Source organism: Grampus griseus (assembly GCF_964374135.1).
Source record: "Grampus griseus genome assembly, chromosome: 8".
Taxonomy (NCBI): Eukaryota; Metazoa; Chordata; class Mammalia; order Artiodactyla; family Delphinidae; genus Grampus; species Grampus griseus.
This window is the reverse complement of record NC_139002.1, coordinates 45705241-45730380: the sequence shown is the minus strand read 5'-3', so window position 1 is coordinate 45730380 and position 25140 is coordinate 45705241. Positions and strand designations below refer to the sequence as shown.

The 25140-nt window shown below is 35.3% G+C and overlaps 1 protein-coding gene across 2 annotated transcripts in view; it reads left to right on the top strand.

The window, feature by feature from the left end:
• TMEM135 (transmembrane protein 135) overlaps positions 1-25140 on the top strand; it is a 240207-nt gene that overhangs the window by 102661 nt on the left and 112406 nt on the right. The window lies entirely within an intron of this gene.

The window sequence follows — 25140 nt, the reverse complement described above, 5'->3', positions numbered from 1 at the left end:
AAAATTTATCAGTCAATATATCTGCTTGTTAGGTGAAAATGCACAGTCATTTGGAAATTATATGCCTTTAAATGTTTAATTGTACATATATTGGCAAATTTCTTTGGTATTAATTTGTAATATATATTTTGTCTATGAAAAAATACTTAACTCATCTCTTTGTATTCTCAACAAACTACAGTATGTGGTGCCATTTTGAGAGAAGAAAACATTCCCATTAATAAAGTCAGACATATTTATTTGCCTAAAATGTGTCTAAATGAATTTTAGATTTTAGTTATTACTATGAAATTTTTCATGGAGGTGGTCAGTGAACTTTTGAACTTTATCTTCTTTTATAAAAAGTTTGGGGAAGTAAATGTATGCAAGACAGTTTTGCAGGTAATCTTCTGAGCATATCAACACATATTGCATATGTACATATTTTACTTAATGGAGAGGAAGTAGTTAAAGCAGCTGGCTTTGGATCCATTTCTCCCCCAATTACTGGGGATTGCAACAGGTAACTAACCTGTTTAACAGATATTAATGTAGGACAGAGTTTATAAGCACTCTCTTGTACACTTTTTCCTTGTGTTTTAAGATCTCTGAAAATGGAATATGTCTTCTAATCAGTGGCGCTTCATAGTGACCATTTACTATTTTTCACATTTTAACACCTCTAAAATTAAGTCTATGATATTTTAGAGTTGATAAAATATGATGATATTTTGTAGATTAAAAAAATACAGAGGGATACATAGTGAAATATTCAGTAAATGGTAGCTAGGATCGACCACAAATTAGTTTTAGTTATTTGACTTTTAGGAAATAGAGAATTAAGACAAAACAAAACAAAGAAATTATTGAATATGTGTAAATGCAAGTGGCATAGATTTTTTGGAGATGGTAGGCTAAGTGCTATGGGAATAGATGATGTAATATGGTTTCCACCTTTAGAGGAGCTTACTCTCTGGTGGAGGAAACAGTGGCATCAATACGTGGGAGAAAAACCTGAAAGAGAGTTAAGGTTGAGTCTGGAAGTAAGTAACTAGAGTCCAGCTTACACTTGGAACGTCCTAAATTTTAGTGTCCGGCCAATAATAAAGAATTACTTTAGAAGTAGGAGATAAACGCAAAGGTTAACAATTTAATGGACTACTTAAAACAGAAGCTGAAATCACCATATTTGTAATGTTAGAAAACTTGTGATATGCTAAGGGAGGAAAGTGGTAAGGAGTTTACTTGTCCTAGGGTTATTTGAAAAATTATTTTAGCTCATTACTGCGAAAATCTCCGTTAAGCAGGGATTAATAAGTAACCCCATGACAGTGATATTAAGTAGGAGGAATAAAGACTGGTATATCCAGATTACAAAGATAGCAGTCTGAGTAAATTTGTGATCTGGATCCTTGATGATGCTGAACTTTGCTTGTCTGTTGTCTTCCCTTCTTTGTGTTCCTGCTTTAAGCCTATATTTTGTCTACCTATTGGACACTTCTGCTTGCATATTTTAAGAAATGTTGAGATCAGAAAACATGGTTCCTTTCTCTGAAAGGAAGAACGTAGTTTTTGAAGGAGTTTGAAATTTATTTTATAAGTTATAATGAATCATTGGAGGATTTAAGCAAAGGAATGATACACTGTCTTTTTAAATCTTCATCATAACTCTGCAAGGGAGAAATTATTATGCCCATTTTGTAGATAAACTGAGTCTCAGAGAAGTTAAACATTTTGCCTGTGATCAAAGAGGTAGGAGGTGAAAGACTTGGGATATGAACCCCAATCTGACTCCAAAGCCCATTCATTCCACTATACAATATAATCTCCCTCAATGTAATTCACTTACTTAGACTAGAGTTTCCTAATCATTCAATTGTCCTATAGTTGGACAGTTGAAAAATAGCAACAGCATAGTAGCTAAGACCTCTGAGATTATGTAATCAGCCATGTTTTTTAATGCATTCTGATTATCACTGTTCTCTTTTCATATGTGTAGAGGTATATGGCTTAAAATGAATAGAAAAAAATATTGACCCTTCACAATTCTGTTTTGTCACTGAATGCCTAACCATGTTGATGTATTCTTTGTACAGTCCTATATATAGGGTAGCTGGATTTTTTTTATTTTGATTAAATTACATAAGCTAAAAAGCAGGTAATTTTGGGGTGGCAGAATTTTTAAAATTTAAATTAAAATTTTTTTATTTTTTAACTTTTTATTTTACATTGGAGTATAGTTGATTAACGATGTGTTAGTTTCAGGTGTACAGCAAAGTGATTCAGTTATACATATACAGGTATCTGTTCTTTTTCAAATTCTTTTCCTATTTAGGTTGTTAATGTAATATTGGGCAGAGTTAATGTGTTTCCTTATTTGGGAAGGCTAACTTGTAAAATTATCACTATCAAAAATAGTTATTGAATGTGCTTGGCTCAAAAATTGTACTTTTAAAATATTTTCAAGAAAGGTACAATCCTGTTTTCAGCCTTCCAGGTACTTATGTATATATAGGGTGAAACAAGTTGTTTGTTAAAAAGATAAAGTTGCTCTCTTAAATTTATGTATTAGAAAAATTATGTACTGTTATTTTATATAACTTGAAACCTGAATAATCCAGAAATTAGTGTTTTTTTGTTAGAGTCTTCTTAATTCAGAGTTTTAAAAGAGAACAAAGTTAAGCAGTTCTTTACCATAGGCAGGGGATTTCAAACTCTAGGTCTTAATTAAAGCCTTTACCTTCTGTGTATCAGCTGCCACTGTATATCCATTGAATCACTGAGAGTATGTAATGAAGAAGCTAAATGATTTCTTGTAGCCAGTGAGTTGATTCATCTATTATAGCTTTATTAATTTAAAAAAATTCTGTGAATTTTCTAAAGTACAAGCATATCTATCTTCATTTTTTTCAGAATGTTTAATGTTTCATATCTGTGTCTTTATGTTGGAGAGATTCATGAATAGAAGAAAAAATAATCTTTGCCTGTTTGTTCAGTCACCACAAGTATTTATTGAGCACCTTCTATGTTCCTGATGTTGTTTTAGGTGCCTGCGATCTATCAGTAAACAAAACAGACCAATATCCTTGTCTTTGGGGAGCTTATATTCTAGTCCACTGATAGCTTATATTCTAATTATGGAAGAAAATAAAAACGTATAAAGCAACTAGGAAGTAATTACAATTACAAAGCTTCAAAAGAAGATATAAGCAAGTGTATGATTTAAAAGTATAAGCAATTTAGATAATGAAGGAACAAACAATAATTAGAATAGGGTAAGTTAGTTCAGAAGATTTCTTAGAAGGTACATCTTAAACTGGGTCTTGGAGAAATTTATGAGCATCATTGAAGAAGAGGTCAAAGGGCATTGCCAATTAGGAGAAACAATATAAAAAGGGACATAGTTGAGAGCTGGGAGAGATGTCTTGATGTAGAATCAAAAAGGAAGGGGGAGGAGGTTGTGGTGTTGAAAGGGAGTAACATTTGTTGAGTGCCTTATTCCAGGCACCTTATAATTACTCAGCTCTTTTATACATCAAAACAGCTTTCCAGTTTAGATCCTTTTATCACCATTTTTTCCAAAGGAGATAGTATTTTTTTTTTTAATCACATTTCCCTGAGAATTTGCTATATGAATGCTATGATGCTGTTTAATCTTGTCGTATAATCAAGAATGAATACTATTTCTTCTTTGCAAGTGGAGAAGGCAGCCTTGTGTGATGTAAAGAGCACTAGGTTGCCTGCCAGTAGACCTGGTTCTCTTCCTGGCATTAATAAGCTAGCTATATGATCTTGGACAATTTACTTACCATCTCACGATTTCAAATTCATACTTTGGAAAATGAATTGATTAAATGATCTTTAAGGTCCTATTCAGCTTTTTTTTTCTTTTTTAAAAATTTTATTTATTTATTTTTGGCTGTGTTGGGTCTTCGTTTCTGTGCGAGGGCTTTCTCCAGTTTCGGAGAGCGGGGGCCACTCCTCATCGCGGTGCGCGGGCCTCTCACTGTCGCGGCCTCTCTTGTTGCGGAGCACAAGCTCCAGACGCGCAGGCTTAGTAGTTGTGGCTCACAGGCCTAGTTGCTCCGTGGCATGTGGGATCTTCCCAGACCAGGGCTCGAACCCGTGTCCCCTGCATTGACAGGCAGATTCTCAACCACTGCGCCACCAGGGAAGCCCTATTCAGCTTTAACATTTTCTGCTTCTATGCAGCTTTGTATAGCCTTTCTTTTTTGTGGTTCTCAGCCTTGACTGTGCATGAGAATTGCCCATGTAGCTCTGTAAACTATAGGTGCGTGGGCTCCATCCCCAAAGACTTTGTCCATTAGGTCTAGCCTAGGGCTCCAGTATCTGTATTTATTAAAGCATCTACTGATTTTAATACTTACCCACTATTGTAAATTACTGTTTTAGAGAAGTATTTTTCAATCTTATGTCTTCTGTGAACTCAGGGAATGTACAATTTGAGTTAGACAAAACAGATAAAGAAATAACAAAGAAATCTGAGGTGTATTTAAAGATTTTTATATATAAAGTAGAACACGGTAGCATGGTTTGTTGATGTTTTGGAAAGACGGATGTGGGATTAGACACAGTATTTATTTTTGTTTTATGTTACTGCATGGTATTAGGTATTCTGTATGTTTTATTAGAATGGAAACCTTTTTTTGCCTTTCTGGAGCATGCTTTTTAAATAAGTCATAAAGAATATTTCATTTTTGTGATTGCTGCAGTGAGGCCCTCAGTTTAAGATAAGTATAATCATAAATATCTTTGTATATATAAATACTAGGGCTATATTATCCCCAAATCATGAAGTTCATAATACAATGATATAATTTTTAACAACTTTTTTCATGAATTAAGGAATACTTGAAGAGTCTATGAAATTTAAATATATAATATTTACCCTTAGTCACAAAGTTAATTCACTATTAAGATATTAAGATATATCTCTAACACTGTTGAAATTATGTTAAAAATTATATTCAGGGCTTCCCTGGTGACGCAGTGGTTGAGAGTCCGCCTGCCGATGCAGGGGATATGGGGGGGGGGTGCCCGGTCTGGGAAGATCCCACATGCCGCGGAGCGGCTGGACCCGTGAGCCATGGCCGCTGAGCCTGCGCGTCTGGAGCCTGTGCTCCGCAATGGGAGAGGCCACAACAGTGAGAGGCCCGCGTACCGCAAAAAAAAAAATTATATTCAGTTTAATACGATACTTAAACCAAGTATTTTCTTTTTTTGAATGCAAACTCTTTATATAAGGAAACCTAGAAGTAAACTTTTATTTATATTTTTAAAATTGTATCTTTTTTTTCTCAATTAAATTTTTTACACTATTTATCTTTTAATACCACCTGAGGAAATATATGTCTTTAATAAGCAAAGTATTAGTACTTCTTATAGTGAAGTCTCTGAGGCCTAGTGCCTAGTACTATGCCAGTAACTAGTGGCTTGTAAAATCTAATCAAATGAGCAAATACTTATTAAGAGCATCTTAAAGGCAGATGTGACACGTGGCACTGTTATCAGATCTAGAGTCCCTTCCCCGCTCTTTCTTCCCTAAATATTAATTGAGTGCCAGGGACTATGCTAAGTGCTGGGTTTTAACTATAAATAAGGCTAATATGGTTTAAGCTCTCAGCAGTGGCTGAGTCCATAAACCTGCCACTTAGGACCTTGCCATACAGCATCGGCTTCTTTAATTAGGAATAAAAGCATCTACTTCATATATTACTCTGTGAGAAATAAATTTATAAAGCAGCTAGCATAATAACACAAAATAAGCCTGTTAGGATTTAGCCTGTATTAAATGATAGCTATTTGTTATTTAATTAAATATGATGAAGTATTTTCTATATTGGAGTGAGTATATGGGCATCTCTGGATTGTGGTTATTTATAGCAGAGTGTGAACTAACAGTTGGTAATGAAAGACAGATATTTTGGGTCCATAGCTATGCTAATAGCAATGTTACTGGTACTTTTAAATGGTCATATGGGACTCAAGATATTTGGGTCAGCATATATTACCAGTGCCCTCTGCTGTCTAGTGCCAGTAGCTCAGTAATACACAGTATATGTTTAGTTACAGACTTTAAGTGCACTACTCAATCCAATTCTGTTGATCATGATTTTGTTTCTATATGTAGAATAAATATAGCAAGGGGAAGTGCAATGGTAGAAAAACTGACATATACAAGTAGACATAAGAATCCTATTAAAAAAACAGAGTAAAGTCATTATGTAGTGAAAACTTAGATAATTCCAAGATAATTCTAAGTCTTAGTTGGGCAAAATTCCCATTGAGAATGACTAGACACTGACCTCCCAGAAATGCAGACCAAGGCTCAGTTGACCCTGTTAAGGAAAATTGGATTATCTCTTCTGTGATAAGACCTCTGATTTATGTATTGTATTTTATAAGGAAGAAAATATTAAGATACTTTACACATGTCTATTGCCATTGAAATATACTCTTTGTTAACTTGACTAGTTTCCTCTCATATCCCCATATCACTAAGGGAAAAAAAAAAAAAGAATTCTGACCACTTTAGAGTGTTCACAAATAATGTCTGCGAGTTTATTGTTTTGTTCTTCTGGGAGTGATTTCCTCATTCTAAACATGTTGATAAACCATACCAATACAGTTGGACCTCAGTATCCATGGTTTCTGCATCCGCATATATGTAGGGCTGACTGTACTAGGGCCATTTTATTTAAGGAACTTGAGCATCTGTGGATTTTGGTATCCGTGGTGGTTCTGGAACCAATCCCCCAAGGATATTGACAGATGACTGTAATCTATTAGAATTTAGCCTAGAAAAGTTATTATGATGTTTTTCCTTTCAAGAAGCAAGTAGAATATAGCTTTAAAAAAAACCCAAAAAAACACATATGGGGAAAATGGATAACATCCTGAGAAGGAGAAACGAAATAATTATGGAAAAGGATCTAGAAAAAGGTTAAAGCCTAGGGAGTATTTATAATAAGCAAGGTATATACAAAGAAATCCCAAACCTATCTCTGATGAGGTGGGAAGAAATGAGTTTTGATCGCAGGACAGAAAGTTTGAGATAACTGGAGCCACTGGTCATGATTTCAAGGTGGCGCAACATTAAGAGACTTCAAAGAGGTTGTAGGTCTGCCATCTTGCTCATTTTATAAAAGTTGTATTTCTTATTAGCCATCAATCTGGATGGTATAGGTAGTGCCAGAGGCAGAAGACTGGTCTAAGTAACATCTTCATATTTTTTTTTTCAGTTTTCCAATTCCATGAAACAAAACAACATGTTATATTTTGGCAGGTGCTTAGAAAATTTAGAATCCATGCCAGTGGCATTGTAAAACATTGGGCTTCAGAATTTATATTTTATTCTTCCTGGAATATTTTGTCTTTGTTACTAAATCTACTTTAAATGGCTCATCATGTTATGTGCTGTGGCATTATTTCATATTCTTGGTGAACAGTTTATTTGGAAAATTCTGGTGCAAAGAAGGCCAAGGGCCAAAGTAAGGTTTTAAAAACATCAGATCACAGTGTTTAAGCTTGGTGGCCTTGTCTATACCAATTCTGTATGTGCCTTTCTATACTGAGATAATTATCTTTCAAAATGCCCTGACTTTCTTCATAATAATAACTCTGCTTTTGATTTAAATACAAAAATAAATGTGCCATAATTTTGTCCTTAAACAAAACAAACAATATCTGGATAATATCTGGAACTATGGAACACTTAGGTTTTATTTTTCAAAAATTGGAAGGGTTCTTAAGATAACATCAGTTTGTTTTGATCCTAATAGGAAGAGCTTTAGGCCAGGAAAGCAATTATTTCCACATGGGTAAGGCCAGTTCCAACTACCTCCCCACTGAACTGAAACTTGCCTACTTTGGTTATATAGCTAAATGTGGTTGAGAGCATTAAAAGCAGGCCCTCTTTTAAAAATAAAGTCTTTAGACATACAGAAAATGTTTCTTTGTACAAAGCATACCACAGGAATTTTGTGTGTAGTATTGGGGTGAGTTCAGCAGCAAGTAATTTAAACATTTTGAATTTCCAAAGAAATTCAATTTTTTACACATACGTGTGTCCAAATATAATTTTTACCATTTTGTTTGTACATCATTTTTTCCTATCTTTGTTGACTCTTGGCTGTGTTCTCAATAGATGAGTTTGCTATGTAGAGACAAGTATTGTTTGTGGTGGTTCAGTAGGGATGTGGCAGATCAGAAAAGAGAGGATTTGTGTTAAATGATGTGGTTGGTCTTTCTGGTGCTCAGTCCTGATCCTAGCACTATGAATCACTTCATTAGCATAACAGACACTCCTGTCACTCAGGAAATTCCAAAGGTGTTTCAAGCTGTGTATCAGGAACTGGGAACAAAGTGCAGATATACTCTTTATTATAGCACAATCTACAGATTTGCTTTTTCTGAAATTTTCATATGTATGGAATTATACAGTATATACTCTTTCATTTCTGACTTCTTTCACTTAGCATGTTTTTGAGTTTCCTCCATATCAGTTTTTTTCCCCTTTTCATGACTGAATAGTATTCTCTTGTATGGATAATATTTTGTTGATCTGTTAACCAGTTAACGAACATTTGGATAGTTTCCAGTTTGGGGCTATTATGAATAATACTTCTGTGAGCATTTGCATAGAAGTCTTTGTGTTGACATATGTTTTAATGTCTCTTGGGTTGATACCTAAGAGTGGAATTGCTAGGTCATATGAGTAACTTTTAAAGAAAAAGTGGCTGTATCATTTTACATTCCCAGTGGCAATGGACAGGAGGCCAGTTTGTCAGCATCTTTGTCAACATTTGGTATTGTCAGTCTTTTTGATTATAGCCATTCTAGAATTATGTTGCAGTATCTCATTGTGGTTCCCTATTGACTAATGATGTTGGGTATCTTTTCATGTGCTTATTAGTCATTTGTATATCGTTGATGAAATGTCTGTTAAAATCTTTTGCCCAGTTTTATATTGTTTGTTTCTCACTGTTGAGTTGTAGGAGGTGATTTAAAAAAAAAAAAATCTGGATACAAATCTCTCATTAAATATATGATCTGAAAATACTTTTTCTCAGTCTGTGGCCCATCTTTCTAAGTAGTGCTCTTTGAAAAGTTCTAAATTTTGATGAAGTTCAGTTCTTTTTTTTTTTGTTTGTATCATATCCAAGAAATCTTTCCTAACCTAACCCAGGGTCACAAAGATTTTCTCCTGTGTTTTCTTCTAAAAGTTTTATAATCTTTGGTTTTACATTTAGATCTGTGATCCGTTTTGAGTTGGCTTTTGCATACAGTGTGAGGCAAAGTTTCATCTATTTATTTTGCATATGGATATCCAATTGTCCCAGCAGTATTTGTTGAAAGAACTCTTTTTTGCCTGTTGAATTGCTTTGACACCTTTGTCACAAATCAGTTGACTATAAATGTTAGGGTTTTATTTCTGGAAATTTTGTGGTTCTGGTTCTGCTAAGATGGAGGAAACACAGCCTATCTCTCCTACTGATTACAACTAAAAACTTTGAAAAGAATACATAAAGCAACTATCTGAGATCTCTATATAGAGTAAATAATCACAGGAGGTTTGGGGAAGGAGGTCAAAACTGGACATGTGACTGATAGCAGTGAGTTTCCTTTTCCCTTCCACCTACCATCCTTTATCTCCTGGCTTGGACTCTAGGGACTTTCCTATTCTTGATCCCCACAATGGATCCAGGCAGAAAAAGCTCTAAGAGAAAACCCCTCTTCCTCTGTGTATGGTCAGAGAACTGGAAAGGAGGACCCCTGCATAAGGAGACTGTGCAGAAAATCACCATTTTCTTTCTGTTTTATAGTTTGGTTTTATTTTTCTGGTGGGACAGCAGCGCAGGCCCCAATCATGAGGCTGTCCTCCAGTGGTGGTGGCAGTAGTGGCAGTGCCGCTATGCAGCCATTTATAACTGAAAGGTAATCTTCCTCTTTGACCAGAGAAACTGGAAAAAGGGACTCCTGTAGTCCAACGAGTGTGGAGACAGTATTTGTTATTTTTCACTTCCTTTTTTTCCTTGCCACTTTACCCCTGAGGTAGTTGTAATTGCAGGAGACATGTGACGGAATGGGGAACCAAAAAACCCAATGTAGACAGAGGATTGAGAAAAGGGACATGGGAGACAGACTGCGGGGAAAACCATGGAGAGGCAGGAGATAGAGAAAAAGATGACCTAAATCTGTGTATGAAGTCTGAAATTCACTCCTGAGGTAAGCATGTGTGGAACTTATTTGAGGAAGCATTAAAGCTTTGAGAACTAAACTATAGCATAGACCACTGCCCTTTGGTGGCATATATGGGGAGAGACTGAATAGCACTGAAAAGACTTGGGAAACTGAAAATGGTATTGAAACCACAGCCCACAGACGGTGGGTTGGGACTTGTGGTTGGAACATAACAGGGTTGATTGCCTACAACAATGACAAAACAGCAATAAAAACAACAACAAATCAGTTCTACAGAGGACCAAGAGTCTTTAACATGATTAAGAGTATCAAAATACAAGTCTCAAGTCTCCAAAAGTATTTGACATACCAAGAACTAGGGAGATCATAACCAATTGTCGGGAAAACAGTGATCAACAGGTACCAATTCTGCAATTACTTCGATGTTGGAATTACAATAAAAAGTTCTCAGAGCAGCTATTATAACCCTGTGTAAACACTGTGTAACCCTGTGTAAAAGTGTGTAAGCACTTCTGAAATGAATGGAAAGATTGAAGTTCCCAGACAAGATAAAGAAACTGTAAAAAGAACCAAATTGAAATTTGGGGACAGAAAATTAAAATAACTCAAATATTAATATTAAATGTTAAAATAACTAAATATTCGTGAGATGATTTCAATAGCAGAGTGAAGATAGAGGAAAGAAAAGTTGAAGAAAGCTCGATAGTAATGGTACAATCTGAACAATAAGGAAAAACTGAAGAAAATGAACAGAGCTTAAGGACCTGAAGGACAATAGCAAAGGTCTAACATTTGTGTCATAAATGTCCTAGAGGAGAAGACAAAGGGATTGGTGAAGAAAAAATATTTGAAGAAATAATGGCTGCCAACTTCCAAATTTAGTGGACATACATCTACACATTCATAAAGCTTAGTGAACCCGTACGAGTCTAAACATTGTATGATTCCATTTATATGACATTCTGCAAAAGCCCAAACTGTAGGGGATGGGAGAACAGATCACTGGTTGCCTGAGATTGAAGGTGGAAGAGTTGATTACAGAAGGACAAAACAAAAGAATATTTTTGGTGATGGAACTATTCTGTATCATGATACTGGGTGGTAGTACACGACTCTGTGAGTTTTCAGAACCCTTTAAACTAAATTTCACTGTATGTGAAGTAAAAGATTGAAAAAGTAATGCTTAAAACAACAAAAAAATGTGTATTGGAAGACAGTACCATTACTGTTGAAGATTAAGGAGCATAAATAATTAAGGAGGCTAGTTCGACAAATTATTTTTCTCCTTTGGCTTCTTTCAGGATTTTTTCCTTATCTTTGATTTTCTCTAGTTTGAAAATGATATGCCTAGGTGTAGTTTTTTTGGCATTTATCCTGCCTAATTTTCTCTGAGCTTGCTGAATTTATTATTTGGTGTCTGACATTAATTTGGGGAAGTTCTCAGTCATTGTTGCAGGTATTTCCTCTGTTCCTTTTTTCTTCTTCTTCTGGTATCACCATTATGTGTATGTTATGCCTTCTGTGGTTGTCCACAGTCCTTGGATATTCTGTTCTGGTTTTTTTTTTTTTTCCAGTCTTCTCTTTGCTTTTCAGTTTTTGGCGTTTTCTACTGATACATCCTCAAGCTCAGAGATTCTTTCCTCAGCCATGTCCTATCTACTAATAAGCCTATGAAAGGCATTCTTCATTTCTGTTACAGTGTGTGTTTGTTTGTTTTTTAAATCTCTAGCATTTCTTGTTGGTTCTTTCTTAGGATTTCCATCTCTCTGCTTACATTGCCCATCTGTTTTTACCTGCTGTCTACTTTGTCCATTAGAGCCCTTAGCATATTAATCATAGTTGTTTTGAATTCCTGGTTTGATAATTCCAACATGTGTTTGGTTCTGATGCTTGCTTTGTTTCTTCAAACTGTGCTTTTTGCCTTTTAGCACGTTTTGTAATTTTTTTTTTTTTTTTTGCGGTACGCGGGCCTCTCACTGTTGTGGCCTCTCCCCTTGCGGAGCACAGGCTCCGGACGCGCAGGCTCAGCGGCCATGGCTCACGGGCCTAGCCGCTCCACGGCATGTGGGATCTTCCCGGACCGGGGCACGAACCCGTGTCCCCTGCATCAGCAGGCGGACTCTCAACCACTGCGCCACCAGGGAAGCCCTGTAATTTTTTTTAAATTAATTTTTATTGGAGTATAGTTGATTCACAATGTTGTGTTATGTTTTGTAATTTTTTTTTTGATAGTTGGACATGGTGTACTGGATAAAAGGGAACTGCTGTAAATAGGACTTCAGTGACGTGATGATGAGGTATTGCAGGAAGGGAAGCAGTTTATAGTCCTATGGTTTGGTCTCAGTCTTCTAGTGAGCCTATGTCTCTGCACTGTGAACTTTGCAGGTGTTTCTCAGTTGTTTTCAACTCACGTAGGTGGGGCAGGATGGCTAAAGTAGGCTGGAGTTGGGTTATTCCAGACCAATTAGGCTCTCATAATACCCCAGCAGGTTAGGCTCTAGTTAACTAGTTTCCCCTGAGGGCAGGTCTTATTAAGAACAGAATGCTCTGGCTTATTTGAAAATGGTTCCTTTTCCCTTCTCCCTGCTTGGAAGCACAGGAGATTTTTCTCTGATATTTACTTGGAGAACCTACTTAAGCTCTTGGAGGTAAAACTCACAAAAGTGTGAGGGTCCCCTTATGACCGGTGTTTTTAACTCAAATTTGTCCACACTGAGCCTCCTGCAGTTCAGTCAGTTACAGTTCAGGTTTTCCTACTCTGGCAATGGTCGCCATGGTTTCTACTCTGAGTCTCTACTGAGGTAAGCTGTGACTCTCTTGTATTTGTTAGTCTGTTTCTCCAGTCTTGGGGGAAGTGGTTTGCCCTGTCTCCAAGAAGAGTTGTTGGATTTTTGGTTTGTTCAGCTTTTTAATTGTTAGGTTGGGGGTGGTAACTTCCAAGTTCCTCACACGTGGAACTGTAAGTCCCCCAGATTCATTTCTACATGATATTGAAGTATTCAATTCCTTTTCAACTAAGTTTCCAATTTTTATTTTAAAGAGAAGGTTGGTAACATGGAGTGTCTTTGGAATGGGAGTAATAAGCTTTAATATCTTTTGTAAAGCCCAAGAAAGAAGTTGAAAAGCATTTGTCAAAAATAAAAATTCAGAACAGAATTTTGAATATGTAATGATACTTAATAGTATTAAAATAAAGTCTTCTTTTGATGCACACTTTGCAAATTTACATGTTAAAATGAAATATATGTGTATGTTTTGTATTTCCTATTAATAGTAGGTATATACAATGTGCATTTTGTGACCCACAAGGTATTTTTTTTTAATTCTATATTCAAACTAGGTGGAGGAAAATAAAAGTGCTTTCTTGTATGTGTGTTTAAGTTACGGTTTCTTGTTCATTGTTCAGATTTGTGATACTGGGTAGAGGTTGTACATGTGAAGTTGAAAACCAGGTGGATTATGTGGAGGACTACAGACTCAAGAATTCCCAGTTAGTGAGCTTTTAACTCCAGATCTTTTAGCTCTGACAGCTGTATTAAAGCATTGTTGATCTTGCATTTCAAAAATATTGATTCTGCTGCCTTAAGAGCTGTGTTTAGCTTTAGTTTGCGTGGGTTTTGTCGAGACTATTTTGGCAGTTATATTTAGTATTTTTTAAAAACCATTGCGTTATATTTTCACCTAAATGTTAAGTAGAAGAAAACCCTTGAAAAGAAAATCAAGTTATATACTAGGTATAGTCTTTTCTGTAGTTTTCTTAAACGTGGTTTATTACTAAGGCACAAATACAGACTAACAAACGTGGTAAGACCAGTTGTTCTCAAAGAATTACGGTAAAAGCATATGAAGGTGTTTTCCTTTTCTGGTGCTACCTGGGGCGTGCAACGCTATGGGAAAGGAAACACCCAGACTTTGCAGAAAATATGACAACCCCTTCTTATCACCACCATTGCCAAAGAAAAAAAGATGTTAGCTTACCTCACAGAATGCTAAAAAGCAGATGGTAATAGCTATTTGTACCATGCCAAAAGGTAATGAAAGATTCAGTAGCAAGTAAATATTTGTTGCAAACAAACTCTGTGCCCCTTCCCGTTTCTTCCACTTTTCATGTTTGGATCCTACTCATTCCTCAAGTGAGACCTATCTCAATTGCTACCTCCTCTGTGAAGCATGCTTTGCTTTCCCCAGCTGGAAGTCATTTTTCCTTTTTCTGCAGTATCACAGCACAGTATTTATACTCTCTAAAAGCCTTCAGTATTTCCTGCATGTACGTTTGTTGTTTAGTTACTTGCCTTATGTTTCTGGCTAGATTTTAAGTTCCTTAAGGACGGTTTTTGTGTCTAATTTTCCTTTGTATTCTGGATGACACTAGGTACATAATTCCAGTTTATGTTTAATGAGTTAATAAAGACAAATTGACAATAAATTAAGAGGAGAAAACTAAAAATGAAAGTCCTCTCTTGTAGGTACGTTTGGTTAGGTTTCAGTTTCTTGTTCACTGCATGGATTTGTGATATTAGGTGGAAGGCTGTTCAATATAGTCTTAATAATCACATCTACCTGTTGTGATATGATTAAAATGGTAGCACCATAATCAGGGTTCTGTGAATTGTAGGTGATGAGAGATATTGTCTGTGGGCAGGAGTTTGAGTCTCCTTAAATCTTCAACACCTAGGCCCGTGGCACATATAATTTCTATTTGCTTTTGTATTTTTACTATGTTTGATTATTAAAACAATTGATTTTAATGTTAATGTGATGGGAGTGCCTGAAGGTACTTTGCATCACTTGCTGCTTATTGATTATTTTACTTAATGAAAATTAGATTTGCTTTAGGAAATATTTTTTCTTTAGAAAATTATGTTTTTAGACTGTGTTCTAGACACAGGGAATGTAATGATAAATGACATAACCCATGCTTTCACGGATCTCACTTTTTAAAGTATAGGTTCATTTGGGTTTCTTTTAATTTTTCTCTTGAATACTTAGTGTTAAATGTTATAAATGTGTTTTTTTGTTAAATAGTTTACTTTCATATGGAATGTAAGTAAAATTAATATTTGGTTTTACTGTGGTATTTGATGGAAATTTTCTCTATCATATGCACAGGATCTACTAAGGTTTAATTACTTCTAATCCTAATAGAACATAGTTGTATAGAGTTTTAGGGAAGGGCAAGGGAAAACTGCTATTGCTTGAAGCTAAAAGCTCTATTGTGTCTGAATTGTAGCTGTCTAAATGACTGATGTTTCTTTTCAGTTGGCATGGTTCAGTCATCATTAAAATTTGTCACCTCTATAGTCCATAGTAAAGTTAAAGGCAAGTAAAATTTAGTTCTTAATGTTTTTAATTTCAGAGTACTTTTTTAAAAAAGGGCATTATAGTTAAATCATCTCATAAAAAGTAAACTTTTCTATAGGAGGATTTCTTAGGATAACTGAAGTGTATGCAGTGACACTGAAACTTGCAAATCACATTATTTTCTGTATGCTATTTCTGTATTAACACTATTGTTTAAAAATCCCAAAAGAGCTTGATTAATCTTAATCTGTTTTCTAAAAGCAAATTTAGTGAACATTCTCTAAATAGAAAAAAATTTACAATGTATCTTTCAAATATTTTAGAATCTTTTAAACTCAAAAAGTACTTTGTGTCACAGTTATTTCATCTGTTCTTTTGGAAAATTACTTAAGAGAATTCTATCTCAATCAACTATACCTCAATAAAACTGGAAGGAAAAAATACACTGGAAGTAGTTCTGTTAAAAAGGATGAAGATAGGGGCTTCCCTGGTGGCGCAGTGGCTGAGAGTCCGCCTGCTGATGCAGGGGATACGGGTTCGTGCCCCGGTCCGGGAAGATCCCACATGCCGCGGAGCGGCTGGGCCCGTGAGCCATGGCTGCTGAGCCTGCGCGTCCGGAGCCTGTGCTCCGCTAAGGGGAGAGGCCACAACAGTGAGAGGCCCGTGTACCGCAAAAAAAAAAAAAGGGATGAAGATAAAAAAAAAAAAAAATAGCTCAAGGAATGCATTTTGCATGCACTTTTAGGCATCATTAAGAGAGAATGAGGAAGGAAGTGTGGGAGGAGCCTTCCAGAAGCCTATAGATTATGCCAGGAGGGAAGGTCTCTGCTCCTGCATAAAAGCCCTCAGCCCCAGTTGATCTGAAAACCTTAACAACTCCCTTCCTGCCAGGGTCACAGGCAACCTATAAAAGGTACCATCCCCATGATGCCTCTACGAACTCTGGACTCTCCTTGGATTCTGTCTCCTAGACCCTGTTGAGTTCTGACTGTCTTTCTTTGCAGACGCTTCACTCCAGAACAGTGGTATTTCAAACAGTCCCTTGCTTCTCGGCTTCTTTCACCCAAGACTCGGACTCTTTGACCCCCCTGCCCCATGCTCAACTCAGCCGTACCTGCCTGGGAGGGGAGGCCAGTTGCTTTATATCACTCAAATCACAAGTCATTAGTAACTATCAATTTATTATTAAGTATAATAACATCAACTACCTTCATCGACATAGCTCTACATAGCATAGGAGGCACTTTCCTATCTCTTTTGGTCATCACAAGCACGCTTGGCATGGACAGAACAGGTTTTATTCATATTCCCATTTGGTGGAAGAAGAAACTGAGGTTCTGACGAGTTAAGTGTCGTGCTCAAAATATGGATGTGGGATTAAGATCCAGGTACCTGGCATACAAAGTCAGTGCTTATTATTACTTTCCTCCCTACTGTGTGCTTAGCACTAGGCTAAGTCACCAGGACACGGTACAAACTCAAATGCGTGTGCCCTTCACTGAGGTTGATAATGACTGACAGCCATTAATGTTTTCACCCCAGGAGTACTGAGAACACCAGAAGATGCCAATTTCTTAAGCCATTACTGTGAAGCTGGGAAAAAAAGAACAGTTACATGAATATTATATATGTTCTATAAAAACAATTTAATTTCAGATAAACTTTGTTTGGTATTACCTCCATAATTGGGTTAACTATTTATTTTTTAATTCAACAAAGTTTTTAACCTTCAGTAGTAGTAGAGGATGCCTTTAATGGTTGCTTTTTGAAAACTGCACAGTGAGGAATTAATCTGTAGTTTTGCCTGACAGATGGCTTTTAGGTAAGAATTTCATAGAAGTATCGGATTACTTTAGGTCTGTAAAAACAGCAGTGATACAGAATGATTTTTAGGAAATTACTGTTTAGTCCACTTAGTAAATGAAGGAGTTTCTAATGCTAAAAGTATGTTTCAACATACAGATGGCAAAAAAACACATGAAAAGTTGTTCAACATCACTGATTATCAGAGAAATGCAAATCAAAACTACAATGAGGTATCACCTCACACCAATCAGAATGGCCATCATCAAAAAGTCTACAAACAGTAAATGCTGGAGAGGGTGTGGAGAAAAGGGGACCCTCCCACACTGTTGGTGGGAATGTAAATTTGTACAACCGCTATGGAGAACAGTATGGAGGTTCCTTAAAAAACTAAAAATAGAAGTACCATATGATCCAGCAATCCCACTACTGGGCATATACCCTGAGAAAACCATAATTCAAAAAGACACATGCACCCCAATGTTCACTGCAGCACTATTTACAATCGCCAGGTCATGGAAGCCACCTAAATGTCCATCGATGGGGGAATGGATAAAGAAGATGTGGTACATATATACAATGGAATATTACTCAGCCATAAAAAATGAAATAATGCCATTTGCAGTAACATAGATGGACCTAGAGATTATCATACTAAGTGAAGCGAGTCACAGAAAGATAAATAATCATATGATAATCACTCTTATGTGGAGTCTAATTTAAAAATGATACAAATGAACATATTTACAAAACAGAAACAGACTTTACAGACATCAAAAACAAACTTAAGGGAAAGGGGAAAGGTTGCAGGGGGGAGGGATAAATCAGGAGCTTGGGATAAACATACGCTCACTACTATATATAAGATAACCAACAAGGACCTACTGTATAGCACAGGGAACTCTACTCAGTATTCTGTGATAACCTATATGAGAAAAGAATCTGAAAAAGAAAGACTATATGTGTATATATAACTGAATCACTTTGCTATATACCTGAAACTTACACATTATAAATCAACCATACTCCAATAAAATTAAAATTAAAAAAAGTATGTTTCAGAAACTGTACACATGATAAATTGTATTGTGTTTAAGTATATTTTTAGCATTAAATTCTCTCTCTCTTTTTTTTCCCCTTAAATATTCTTGTGTTATATCAGGAGCTTTACCTATAATGAAATTATTTTTATTCTGTATGTATTGCTTCCTGTGTTGAATAACTGTTGCTTCTGGCCCAATGGCTGGAATGTGGTATATGCTTTTAATAAAAGGTGGTTGTTAAACACTCTCATGAGGGAACATTAATTTATAAGATTTTAAAATACCCAGGAGAAAAGTATTAATACACATTGGTTTACCACTCTTTATGAAAACTCAGTAGGCAGACATCCTCTTTGCTAAATAAAAAGTTTAGAGTGCCATTTATTACATTATGAAAGGATTTTTCTGATAAGAATTTGAATGGTTAGCCTCAGAATGCTCATTTAACTTTATACATATATTTATAAACAAGTATTTCTACTTTATAAGTAGGAAAACAAAGATTTATAAAATTATGATTTTCTTTGTGAAACATTGTGAAACTCAGTAATTTGAGTCACTCAATTTATGGACCAATATTTTTCACTCAGTGATATGTTACTTTTAGGTTTAAAATTGGTGTAGGAGTGAATAGAAAATTATTTTATAAAACAAGAGAGGGAAAAAAATTAAGGATAAAAACCCAGTGTTTAAAGATGATGTACTGGAAAATGTGGTTATTATCGTATGGTTAGTATTATGGATGCTTTGTTTTCCTGGTGTATAATTAAATGAGTCTTAGCCAAAATAATAGTTTGACCAAATGCTTATACGATTAGTTAAGAATATTTTATCCTGTTGGGTTCTCAAACTTTTTCGGACTTTGAGATTTTAAATGTTTAGAAATGTTAATGCTTGGTTTGTGTCTCAAAGGGAGATATGTCAAACCAACTAAGAGTTCATTAATAAAACTCTTATAATTTATTTCCCACAGAGATTTGGCTTGAATTTATATGTTAGAGGTTACATAGAAATACTTCATAGAAAGTCTCTGAGGTAAAGACACTACATTAGAGGGGCCAGGTAGGGAAAGCGTGTATATACCAAATTGACTGAGTGGAGTACCTGTGGCCAGATTCTGATTGATGTGTTCACGTGAAATGAAAACAGGGAATGGGGAAACAGTTACTGTCTGACATAAAGTATTGTGGTTGGGTTGGAACTGCCAAATCTAAGAGATCCTGTTGAACTCAATGTAACCCTCCCATGGGCTTTGCAGATTTTTCATATCTTGACCTTAACTGCCATGGAGCCTCAAACCACCCTTTCTTTGAGCCCAATCAGAATGTGATCTGTTGTAATGACTGCAGTAAGATGACCTGAAACATGCTGTGTATATGTGTGTTTCTGTGTGCACGCGTGTGTGCATGTAATTCCATTTGATTTGCTTTATGCTTATAGTACTTTGACTATTGAGAATCTTTTGGTGGTATTTTACAATGTTAGATTTCAAAGATTGGAGCATTTTTCAGCCAAACTGTAAAACTAAAGGAAATGTCTAGTCACCATACTGTTTCAACAACTTCTTATTGTTTGCGGTAAAATAAACAAAGTCAGATCCCTTTACCATTCATTCATCTAGCACAAAATATTACTTATGCCTGGCTAGAGGCTGTTTATTTGCCATTCTTTAGAAGTTAAACCTTCTTAGGCTGTGTTATACTTTGAGACTCAGTTAATGTCTATATCTGACTTTGTTTAGAAAGAATGCTTTGTATTTATGTTATAGGATATTTTGCTAAATAAGGTTGTTTATTCAGAATTCCCTGCTACAAGTTCAGAGTTAAACAATGAGGGGGAGTATCATCACAGACTCCTCTTTGTTGTGATGATGAAATTTAGCGGATAACTAAGTGGTGTTGGGATGCCTGTTTCTTTAGAGTGTTGTAGAAAGGGAGCCCGTGCAGTTTACAGTCATCTTTTTGTTCATCCCCACCCCTAATCTCATACAGGGGCTTTTATAAAAGGAAAAAAAAAAGATCATAGAATTTTTCTAGGTTAATTGAATTGAGCTGATTTGAAGTCAAAACTGAAAAAATAAGTTATAGTCTAGCATTCTGTGTTTTTTTAATCACTCTTTAATGTTTCCATTGGATTTTGAAAGTAATATATGCTATTTGACCTTTTCAAGGCATGTAGAAATGTATAAAGGGAAAAATGTCCCCTTTTTTCACTCTTTTTCATTCTCACCCTCTGGAGTAACCACTATTAACTGTCTGATGTTGTAGTCTTCTTGACTGTTTTGTATTCATCATCATGTGTAAGCATATATCTATATGAACACGGAAAAAGACTGTACGTTACATATCTGTTTGAACAATAAAATAGGATCATACACATTCTGCATATTACCTTTTTCACATGTAAGTAGATCATGAATATCCTTCCAATTGATACATATGCCAATCCAACTTACTCACGATAACTGTTGTATAATTATTGTGTAGTACAGATTCACCATCATTTATTTACTCATTCTCTTATAGTTGAACATTTGGTTTGTTTTCAATATTTTATTTTTGTTAAAATATTTTAATGGTAAAATGAGCATCCTTGAGCACATACTCTTAGGCACTTTTGCTTATTCTTATGTTGGATAGATTTCTGGAGGAAGAATTGCTGGGTCAAGGGTTAGGACTAGTCTATATACCAGCACACATTATGGGAATGTTCCTTGTCTCACACCTTTGCCAACAATGGCACTTAATCTTTGGCCTTTTTAAACAAGTTTTAAAAAAGGTCACTGTTTTCACCCTTCTCTTTAACTTTAAACTGATTGTTAGGTTTCTTGAATTGTTCCTCTGATTTGTAACTTTTATTGACGGTTTACAAAGAATACAGGCTATAGTCAGAGATTTCACTGAAGAAATGAGAAATGGTAACAATGGTAGTTTCTTGGCATCTTAGAAAACTTCTCTCTGTAACCTTAATATTTATTTTCACTGTTCAAATGTGAATCAAGCTTGTTATGTTCATGCTGGAGGATCAAATCACTTTTGTTAATATTTATATTTCTATAGTTTATACTAAGCTTGAAGCTTTAGAAGATGAATGGTGAAAAATGAGATAGTATGATAGCACACTTCCAAAACTACTAAGTTAATGAAACTTAATAGATTCTTTTTATCTTTTCTTTTTAAAATTTCTAGTCTTATTTTGTTTTTTAAACTAGGGGACAGTAAACTCTCCAGGGCAAGATTGTATCTTCTACTTCCGTGTTTTGCCTCCACAGAATCTTGATGTCCTGTAGTAAGGATTTACTGTTTTTTAGATTGACTTACAATCCATTATTTGACATCGGACACTGATTTACCCTGTAAATTCGTGACGGGAATATCTTTATTGAAAAAGTTTCAAACATTCATATTCAAAGAAGTCAAGTCTTACTTAATGGTATTTTTTTCCCAACCATGGTCAGCTGCCTGAGAAGGCAAATTATTAATTTTGCAAAATATTTTTATGGCCAGTTTTGAGTCTCGGTTAACTGCAACCCTCTGCTATTCCCCCATCTTTAAAATATTTTTCTTCAGTACTGTTTTCTGATGGCTCCTGTAGTTTGCCCAGGGGATTCAAACTAATCTTATGAACATCCTATGAAGACTATATTATGAATATAAATTTGCTGCAGAAGCTACTACAACCTAAAATAAATTCTAATGCAAATGCAAACTCTACAGTTAAAATTATACACACATGTATTTTATATGCCTTCTTGCTTGAGTTTAACTTTTTTGTATACATTTTCCCCTACGTATTCTATTCCATGCTAGTCTCTTTTCCTTAATTTGGTATTGTTTTTAAATTTTTTCTGTATATTATCTCATTAGCTTCCTAAGTTCTCAGAGGTCACAAACTATCTTTGTCATTCTTTGAATTATATAAAAATGTATATTTTTCCAGTGCAATATATTCTTTCCATGATTGCATAAAGTAGAAAAATGTTATTTTTAAAAAAGTCTTATTAGATGGTGCCCTACTTTTTTAAGGCTTAACCAGTCCCATGCACAGGATTATTACCTATCATATACCAGCTGTACTCATGACCTTTCTCATGCTTCCCTTCTAGGAATCCCAAGCATTCCCAGCCACATAGTAATCATTATAAACACATTAAGAGTTTGGGTAGTGATGGGGATGGTAGATAGAATATCTCAGTGGGCAGCATCCCTCTGATAACGTTTGTTTGATAAAAATATTTATAGGACTGGGAAGTATGCATTCTGAAACTGCTATTAAAATAAGATTTAAAAAGTCATTTTGAAAGGCCAAAGACAGAGCAGCAGATCCAGATTTTCTTTTTAATTCAATCATGTCGAACAAGGAACTGCTATTTTAATACTTTTGAATCTACTGATTCCTAAGAGAGCTGTGTTACAAAAATCTCATTTACTTTATTTTGTAAACTTGTCAGATAGGGCCCAAATTGATTTACCCCTCAAATTCTTTCTTGTTTGTTTACAGATATTCTCTAAACTTCAAAGCTCTTCCAACTTCTGATAAACATAATCACCGTCTTTGAGAAGTACTGTCACTGCCTAATTCCGGTTTATCTTTGACTGCTGTCTTTGAGGATTGTTATAGATAATGCCATGGAAAATAGAAAAACATCTGGTTAAAAGAGAACTAGTGGCAGTGGTGGTATTAGGTGAGAGAGAGAGTGGGGTGGGGTGGGGGAAATGTGTATTTTGAACAAGAATCAAGCAAACTTTTTCTTAGTTTTTTTTCTTTTTTGATGGTATTTTAGTAATTGGAAAACTTGAAACTGACACTTAGACCATCACATCCCAATACTTAGAAATCTTTTGGAATTTCAAAGATTTACAAAAAAGGGTACCTTAACCCTTGAATGTTCTGAGAGAAAGCAACGAGGAAGCCACAGTGTCTTTTATGTCCTAATTTTATAAGCCACATAGCATCACTGCTGCCATATTCTACTTGTTAGAAGTGGGTCACTAGGTACTGCCAACGCTCAGGAGGGGAATTAGGCTCTACCTTCGGAAGGGAGGAGTGCACAGACTTTGTGTAATCTATTTAAAATCCACTACAGTCATGATATATGATTTTTAAAATTGCTGTGAGAGTCTATTATTTGTGATTTTTGCAGCAACGTTAATAAATGAGATGTTCTGTAATTTGTTTTTGAAGTTGTTTATAGGTCTTCCAATCAGTGTTATACTCACTTTACAGAAATAACTTGGAAATTTTCCGTATGTTTTTGGAGTAGTTTCAAGTATCATTGGGTGTTTACAGTTTTTAAAGTACACTAGATTAATCCTTTGTCTGTTGTTTCATTTGCAAATACTTTCTCCCATTCTGAGGGTTGTCTTTTTGTCTTGTTTATGGTTTTCTTTGCTGTGCAAAAGCTTTTAAGTTTAATTAAGTCCCATTTGTTTATTTTTGTTTTTATTTCTGTTACTCTAGAGTCTGTCATACAGAGTGAAGTTAGTCAGAAAGAGGAAAACAAATACTGTAGGCTAATGCATATATATGGAATCTAAAAAAAAAAGATGGTACTGATGAACCTAGTTGCGGGAATAAAGAGGTAGACGTAGAGAATGGACTTGATGACATGGGGTGGGAGGGTGAAACTGGGGCGAAGTGAGAGTAGCATCGACATATATATACTACTGAATGTAAAATAGTTGGCTGGTAGAAAGCAGCAGCATAGCACAGGGAGATCAGCTTGGTGCTTTGCGATGACCTAGAGGGGTGGGAAAGGGAGGATGGAAGGGAGGCTCAAGAGGGAGGGGATATGGGGACATGTGTATGCATATGGCTGATTCGCTATGTTGTACAACAGAAACTAACACGGTATTGTGAAACAATTATACTCTAATAAAGATCTATTAAAAAAAAAAAGCACCCTAGAATTCTCCTGAGAAACCATCTGGGCCTGGAGCTTTTTCTTGGGTGCTGCATAACCACTTTTTTCTATTCCTTTCATAATATTTGATTTATGTATACTTTCCGTCTCTATTAAAGCCATCTCTGGTACCAGTTCCAGTATTTTTTAAGATAAATTTTGAAAGCAAATTTATACTCAGAAGACCATATCTTTTGTCTTTGTACTATAAGCCAATGGGAATATAACTGAAATTATATACTTACATATTTTATATATAGGCAAACATCAGAAATATATCATTTCTTTAAAGAGAAGTATACCTTTCTTACACATATTAGTTTTTTAACCTGTAGATGAAGGCATTGCTAATTAGGTAAATATGAGTGAATATAAGAGTTTTCAAGAAACCATGTATTTTTTTTTTTTTGTAGTGTGTGTGCTATTTTAAGGCATTAGTCATCATATTACTAATGACAGAGATAAGTTTTATCCCATGTAATTTGATACAGTGATGTGAATTTATTTTATGATCTATTCTCATTTAAACTGTCTTGTTTCAGTTTATTGCTTTATAAAAATCAGTTGACATATTGGTAAGAATGTAATTATAGGTGTGAATAAGCCATGTGATATTGCTTTTAATAATTATCTTGGTTGTCAGGTTTTCATACTTTGTTTACTGATACAAAGGAATGAAAGAGGTACCAATATTATAGTCTATTATTAAGTTAGGATTGGGTGATATATAACCATGGAGATAATAACATGGTACCTGCTCCTGAGGAGCTTATGTCTAGGTGATCCTAAACCAGGACAGTAGTAGTGAGATCTGATTTGAGAAGCATTTAGGTATCTGAAAATTGTAAGAGAAATTTATAAGATCACTTTGCCTGTAGTTTTTCTGAG